General features: G+C 55.7%; 1 pseudogene across 1 annotated transcript; it reads left to right on the top strand.

Moving 5' to 3' along the window:
- The first annotated feature begins 2,000 nt into the window (after positions 1 to 2,000).
- LOC308604770 (phosphoethanolamine/phosphocholine phosphatase-like) lies at positions 2,001 to 2,812 on the top strand (annotated as a pseudogene). The gene has a single exon. The product of its transcript is annotated as a phosphoethanolamine/phosphocholine phosphatase-like (transcript).
- The last annotated feature ends 4,754 nt before the right edge of the window (positions 2,813 to 7,566 follow it).

Raw genomic sequence — 7,566 nt, 5'->3', positions numbered from 1 at the left:
TTCAAATCCACCTCAACCTCAGTCAACGGCTGTTAGGGCCTCAGAAGCCCACAGGGTTTCCTCCTACCTCAGAACTGGAAAGAGTAGTGCTGGCCCCACTTGGCCTGGGCAGCCCGGGTCCAGCACGGGCCTGACTGAGCTCACTCCATGGTCATGTTATGAATTTATACAGAACTTGGTGCAGCGACCTACCAGCCCCCAGGTGCTGCCTCCTGAGGGCTGCTGGGGCCCTCCTGGGACTGCAGGCATCCTTTGTCCCATCTGAGTGGGCATCAATAGACATCAAGTCTCAGGACAGCCCTTGACCTCTGACCATCCAGGCAGTCATCTGTGGTCCTCCAGCTCAGGCCAGCCTGGTCCCTGTCAAGTCTCTATGGCCAATTACTGAGCTGACCTTGCCGCTGGGCAATTGAACAGCTACCTGGGCAGCACAGACAGCCCTTTGGGATGTTTCAGTTACTAACATCCTTGTGGTTGAGAAAAGGGCTTCCCCCTCACAGGCTCATAGCCTGCCAAGCGAGGTAATAACCATCTAAACATTTGAGTGTGCTCCTGACACAACAACCGTATATACAGCAGACCATGGCCTTGCAATCCTTTGTGCTTCCAGCTGTAACAAACTTTTGATATTCATACTCATTAAGAGTCAAAGATACGGGAGCAACTGGGCCACCCAGTGGACAGTTTGACACTGAGGCTGCATGGTCTTGGAGAGCCATGTGCACCCATGTGGTCTCTGAAAGCTGCCAATGATGGATTCCATGATACGGCATAATCCTTGAGCCTCCCACTGCTTCATTGAGCAAGAATTTCCTAACCACCATAGCATTTAGTCTCTGCTCTTTGTAAAGGAGGGAGGAGACTGGATAAATGAGCAGTATTGTTCTTGGGGGATGGGTGAGTCATGTGGCCAGGGGGCAGGTGTGACTCCTGGGCTCCCACCACCAGAGACATCAAGGAGGGCTGTGCCTTTTGCAAGAGGAAGAGGTTCTTGCTGTTGTGGCCAGACAGCAAGAGCACTGGATGGGTGGCTGCAGCCCCTGACCCTAAATCAGCCCCTTCCTTCCTTGGCCTTCAGATCCCACAGCTGTGCAGTGGGCCGTCAGTGATGTGGAATCTGCCGCTTTCCCCAATCCAGCATCTGTTCTCATGCCCAAGTCCAGAACCTCAGCTTTCCTTTGGGAACTTCTTACCTGTTTCCAGTCCAAACAGTTCCAGAGGGCTGATGCTACGTTCCACCCACCTTGAAGATGGGCAAATGATCCACATTTAGCCAATCCCATGTTCCATCCTATGGGTGCTCTGATGGGTTCAAGGACGATGCTATGACCCAAACCAGGCCAATGACGTTTATTTTATTTTATTTTTTGGCCATACTGTGCACGCGGGATTTTAGTTCCCTGACCAAGGATCGAACCTGTGCCCCTTACATTGGGAGCTCAGAGTCTTAACCACTGGACCACCAGGGAAGTCCCATCCCCTCATTTTCAAAACTGCTATGGATTTAAAGCACACAAGATGGTTGTGATATGAGTGGCCTTTTCAGTATGACTTCTTTGACTTAGAATGTTTTCAATGTTTATCCATGTTATAACATGGATTATCAGTGCTTCATTCATTTTTTAAATTGTGGTTAAAAATACATAACATGGGGATGGGGGGCAAGTGGAGGGAACGGCCCAGATGCACACCATTCACGGACCCTCTGGACTGGAGGGACTCGTGAGAGCCGGAGCCCAGAAATCCAGGAATGGATAAGACGCAGCATCCCCTCCAATTCCCGTGAGCACCCCTTGCTCCATCCTGTGCCCAAATACCTCAGCTAGGCCCTCTCCCCACTCTTTACACTCCAGACTCAGCGGGGACAGAACTCCGCAGCCGCCACTCCCCACCCTGCAGGAGAAGCTCAGAGGTCCTGTCCCCCTTTCCTCTGAGGGACTCTTTTTGGTGACCACAAAAGGATTTGGTCGCTCAGGACAAAGCTGGTAGAGGATAGCGGGATGGCTGCGCCCGGCGCGCCACACTTCCTCCTGACCTTCGACTTGGACGAGACTATCATGGATGAAAACAGCGACGACTCCGTCGTGCGCGTGCCGCGGCAGGCCAGCGGCTGCCTGAGAGCCTGCGTGCCACCTAGCGCGAGGGCTTCTACAACGAGTACATGCAGCGCGTCTTCCAGTACCTGGGCGAGCAGGGCGTGCGGCCGCGGGACTTGCGTGCCATCTACGAGGCCATCCCCCTGTTGCCCGGCACGGGCGAGCTGCTGCAGTTTGTGGCCAAGCAGGGCGCCTGCTTTGAGGTTATTCTCATCTCAGACGCCAACACCTTTGGCGTGGAGAGTGCGCTGCATGCCACCGGCCACCACGGCCTGTTCTGCCGCATCTTCAGCAACCCGTTGGGGCCCGACCCTTGGGGGCTGCTGGCGCTGCGGCCCTTCCACGCGCACAGCTGCGCTCGCTACCCCGCCAACATGTGCCAGCACAAGGTGCTCAGCGACTATCAGCGCGAGCAGGCCGACGACGGCGTGCCCTTCGAGCACCTTTTCTACGTGAGCGACGGCGCCAACGACTTCTGCCCCATGGGGCTGCTGGCAGGCGGCGACGTGGCCTTCCCGTGCCGCCACTACCCCATGCACCGCCTTATGCAGGAGGCGCAGAAGGCCGAGCCCAGCTCCTTCCGCGCCAGGGTGGTGCCCTGGGAAACCTCCACCGAAGTGCGCCTACACCTGCATCAGGTGCTGAGGACGTGGCCTGCAGGGGCCACCCGGGCGGGGAGGGCGTGGGGCGGTGGGGGTCGGGAAAGAGAAAGCTAGTTTTATTACTCCCTTTCCCTTTCGTTTTGGTATATCCCTTCAGGATTTCCTGGAATCCGAGGTTGGTCCATTTGGGGACTGGAGGAGGGAGTTGGGAGCTGTCCCCATCTGTGCAGTTAACCGAGCTCAGCTGCCTCCCCCAGTTCCACTGCAAGTGAATTCCGGAGTCTGGCCGCAGCAGCGTGGCGCGCATATCTGAGCAGGCAGCAGTGTTTCCACAAACCTTGTCCTCTCAGCTGGGAGGACGGGGTTCCCTGTCAGGGTCGAGAAGGAACATGTCCCGCCACATTGTGGTTAACTGTTGCCTTGGGCTGCGTGGCCTCCCTCCTCCAGTCTTCTGTCCAGAGGACCCAGGCCCCGAAATGTTCCCCCCGACCTCCCCCGCACCGGACTCCCCACAGAGAGAGGTGCTCCCTGCCGACGGTCCCAGGCCTAGATCTTGCTTTACCTACTGTGACTCTACACTACACTCCTTGCCTCCCCCAACCCCACCCTGTAAGCATCCCCACAGGATAAAAAGTTAGAGGGAACGGTCACCTCCTGTTGGTGGAAAGAGGTAGCACACTGTTCCGGGGCTCGGGTCTGGCCAGCCAGGGACCTCACAGAGCCCGAAGATGTCTCCTTGCACCCCAGCCTCGTCTATGTATGCAGCAAGAAACCAGGGACTTAATCAAAGTCGCCCCACTGACTGGGCCTTTTGAGCCCCCCTCCTCCCGTATGGAACAGAAAGCCATGATGCTGTAAAGCAGAGCCAGTGGAAACCCAAGGCCCACCTCCCTCTTCTGGGGTTTCAGAGCTGTGAAGGAGGTGAAGGGGCAGAGGTGAGTGAGGTGTCTCACGCTGCCGTCTGGGGGATGAGGGCGAGGTGAGCTCTGCTCTCAGCCCCACCTAAGTGAGGGAGCTGGTCCCCACTCTTGGAGGAGTGCCCAGCCTGGGGAACCAAGACTGAATACATAACAAAGCAGGCAACAGGCAAAAGAGCAGGGTGCAGCCCACCTTTGCAGAGGGGCACAGGGGTCTAGTGTGGAGGGCTCAGTGAGCACCGAGGAGATGGGAGATGCTGCTGCTTAGGGCAGGCAGAGGAGGCTCAATGAGCGGGAGCCTTACAGGTGGGTTGCCTTTCAGTCCCTCGGCCCGCTAGCCCTGCAGGGCAATCATCAGGAGGTCATCAGAATTTTATTCAAAGTTGGCACTTGCAGCTGGAGACCCTGTGTTGCATGGCGTAAGGGTCCCCTGTGGGTAAGGTCACCAAACTCCTTGGCTTCCAGTTTTTTCCTGTCTCCAGCAGGCCTCTGGGTACCTCCTCTGTCTTTACCAGGACGCCTTCCCACTGCAATGGGGGGAAGGAACAGACACAGCTCACAGCCCAGGAGGCGTGCCGGACTGGTCCATTCTTGACTGGAGCAGGCTTTGGTGTGGGACTCAAGAGGTTCACTCAAGGCGGTGCTTGGGTCAGCATCCCAGAGATCCCAGGTTGTCAGCAGCTGGGCTGCACATAGTTCCCGGGGAAGAATCCAGACCCCTTTGAGCCGATGCCCTCACAGCAGCCATTGTAGTAGTGGCGGGTGATGCAGATAATGGTGCCCTCAGAGAAGGAGAGTTCATTGTCCTTCTGGCGGGTGTATGGGTACAGTGTCATTACTGCAGGGCGGGAGGAGAGGGGTGCCATGAGACGTGCCTCCTGCCCCACCACAGGGATGCTTGTGCCCACATACTGGACTCTAGGGGGCAATGTGGGGAGTGGGGCAGGAGATGCCTTCTTCAAAGCCCCAGGACTCCTCCCCAGCTGAGCTAATATTCAGTATCAGGCCAGCTGCTTCCCTCCTCTGTGGGGGTGCGGTGGGGTGGAATAAAAGGCTCCACAAGTGTGACACAAGCCATCCCCTCCACTCCAAGAAACTTCAGTGTTTGAGAGCAGGGCCCCAGGATCTACCCATGTTTTGTAATCTGCTTTCAGCCCCCGTTCATCCTGGTCTTTCCACAATGTCTCTGGCAGGTGCTGGAGGTATTGCTCAGTAGGTGCTCTAGTAGGTGCTCAGTAAATACAGCAACATTGAACAGTGTAGACTTGGCCGAGTGAGCCTTGGGCAAGTCACCTTAGTTTAACCTCTCAGGCTCAGCTTCATCTGTTAAATGGGAGTGTGAAGATCCTAGGAGGTTAAGTAAAAGTGAGAAAATGGATGAGAAGCTTCAACTCTGGGGTCTGGTATAAAGCAGGGGCTAAATTATGTTAAACGCCCCCCCCCACATAACATTTACCATTTAAATCATTTTGAGCATACAGTTCTATGGCATTAACTACATTCACGTTGTTGTACAAATATTCTCAGTATCCACCTCCGGAAGTTATTCATTTTCCCTATGGAAAATTCTGTATCAGTTTCTCTAAATTTTTGCCAACATTTGTTATTTTTAGCTTTCTTGATTGTAGGCCTTCTAGTGTGTGGAGGGGTCAGTGTTGTGGTGTTCTTGCATTTCATCACGACTAATGATGATTAACATCTCTTCATGTGCTTGCTGACCATTTGTATGTCTTATCTGGAGAAGGGTCTTTTGAAGTCCTTTTTCCATTTAAAACATTGGGTTGTTTGCCGAGTCCCGCCAAGCGCCCCTCCTGGCGGCGTTGGTGTCAGTGAGTCCAGCCTGGAGCGGTATGCGCGCCGCAGGGGCCCGCGCCCCGGGGCATCGCTAGCTGCCTCTCAGGAAAGGAGACGCCCACCCCCCCGGCGCCCGTGCCTGGAGCGCTGAGATCGTGCTGCGCCTAACGGGGCGGGTCTTGCTCGACATTGGCTGCGGGTCACCTGAGCGCGGCGGCAGTCTGCGCGCCTCTCCAGGAAGAGAGTGTCCCGGAAGTGGGCGTCCCGGCCAGAGCGCACCTGTCCCGGGGCGTCCTCGGGGCTCCTCGCCGTTGGCGCCACGCGAGCTGGCGGGGGTCTAGGGAGCCAGCGCCCGGCGGCTGGGAACGACCCGTCCCGTGGGTCCCTGGCACCCCAGCGGCATCCGAGCGCGGAGCGGAGGGCTGCGGACCGCAGGTAAGGGGACAGGGGTTGGTGGGGGTGGGTGGAGGAAGGAACGAGGAATTACACCAGAGCTGTTTGGTACAGGGGCAGAAACAAAACTCAGACGTACCACTGCAGAGGCCATGGGAGTTCAGTTGTAAATGCTGCTGGCTTTCAGTAGCCTGCAGCCATTCTCTTCTGTAGCTGATGGGATACAAAGCTCTACTGGGTTGTTCTTTGCATGGGATAGTCTTGTTTTGCAGAAATTCAGCTCAGAGCCATCCTTGATGTGTAAGTGTAAGGTCGGATCTTAACAAACGGCATCGCGAAACAGAGGAACGCTTCAAGTGAGCTTTATTACGGGGCGCTCCCGGGTGAGGTTCACTGGTCCGAGAGAAAGGGACCAGAGAAGTCAAGTCGCCCCCGGGCGAGGGCTGGGCAAGATTTAATAGGGGAAGAAGGGAAAGGGGTGTGGTGAATCTGGGAGGGCGCAGGGAATTCCTTATCTGGTGGTCTCTTCGGGTGTTGTGGCACTATCTGGTGCCGGTTACATCAGTCTTGGGACCGCAGTCCCGTCCCTCGAAAGGCGGGAAGGCTGGGCCGGGTGGAAATCCCCCAGGTCAGTTCCTGGAACTGGGTGGTCCGGAATGTCTCCAGGTCAGTTTCTGGAATTGGGTGGTCCGGAGAGTTTCGGTCTGATGCAACCTGTGAATCTGATTGCGTTCCCCTGCCTCGGGCCAGTTGGCCTTACATCCCGACATCTTTGGTGTAATGGGGCGGCGTTCCGATCTCTGGCTACTTCATGCTGAATGGGGGTGTCAAAAGAGGAGTCGGGCGACCAGAGGTCCGAGGCTTAGGGGAGAGCAGTGGGGGTTTCTGTAGGAAGCAAGGTGTAAGGACCAAGGAACATTTGGCTTGTGGCCACCCGAGAGACTTCCTCCATGCGCCGGCGAAGGAACCTAAGAAAACGGGGCAAACATGAGCAAGATACAGATGAGAATTAAGGGGCCTCAGATTGGTGTTAGCCAGGTATAGAGGGTGGATCGCCCCCAATCGGGAATTGGGGAGGCGGACTGTTGGTGTTTGCGTTGGAGTTCTTCTCTTAAGCGATGGAGGGCGTTTACAGCAGCATTCCTCCTGTAGGAAGAGGCAGGTACCTCCTTCGTCGGCCGTCAGGAGATCCAGGGCTCGTCGATTCTGGAGAGCGACTCGGGCTATGGAGGTGATTTGGCACTGGAGAGAGGAGATGGAGGCGGCGGAGCCTTCAATGGTTAGCTGGAGTTTATGTTCTAAGTCATGGGATGTTGAGACACTATGTGTTAGAGCTCCCCGCCCCGCCCCCCGAGGCCTGCAGCGACCAGGGAGGAGGTGAGAAAGATGCCTGCGACCAGAGGAAGAAAGATAGCTCTTTTTTGTCGGGTAAAGGGCGGCGTGATTAGCGAGGAAAATTCGTCTTGGCTATACAGTGTGAGTTGTGGGACAAGAGTAACGGGGATACATGGGAAGGGGGAGGAAGAATTGATCTCTTTTGTGAGGGAACCATTGCACCACAAAAACATGCCTGGTGGTGCTTCAATTGATGTGTTTACCGTGAGGGATGTGTTGCAAAGAAACCCAGTATCAGGTAGATTTGGGCGGCTGCCGTAACAGATAGTGAGATTTTTTTTTTGAATCAAGGAACATGGGGACTTTTAACGGGGAAAAAGGTGGGTTTGGGGATGTGTAGGAAGTAGAATTGAAGGGCTGGTTGAGTGG

The sequence above is a fragment of the Mesoplodon bidens genome (genome assembly GCF_964165515.1).
Source record: "Mesoplodon bidens genome assembly, chromosome: 16".
NCBI classification, from domain to species: domain Eukaryota; kingdom Metazoa; phylum Chordata; class Mammalia; order Artiodactyla; family Ziphiidae; genus Mesoplodon; species Mesoplodon bidens.
The sequence above is the reverse complement of the archived record's forward strand: the minus strand, read 5'-3'. Positions and strand labels throughout refer to the sequence as shown.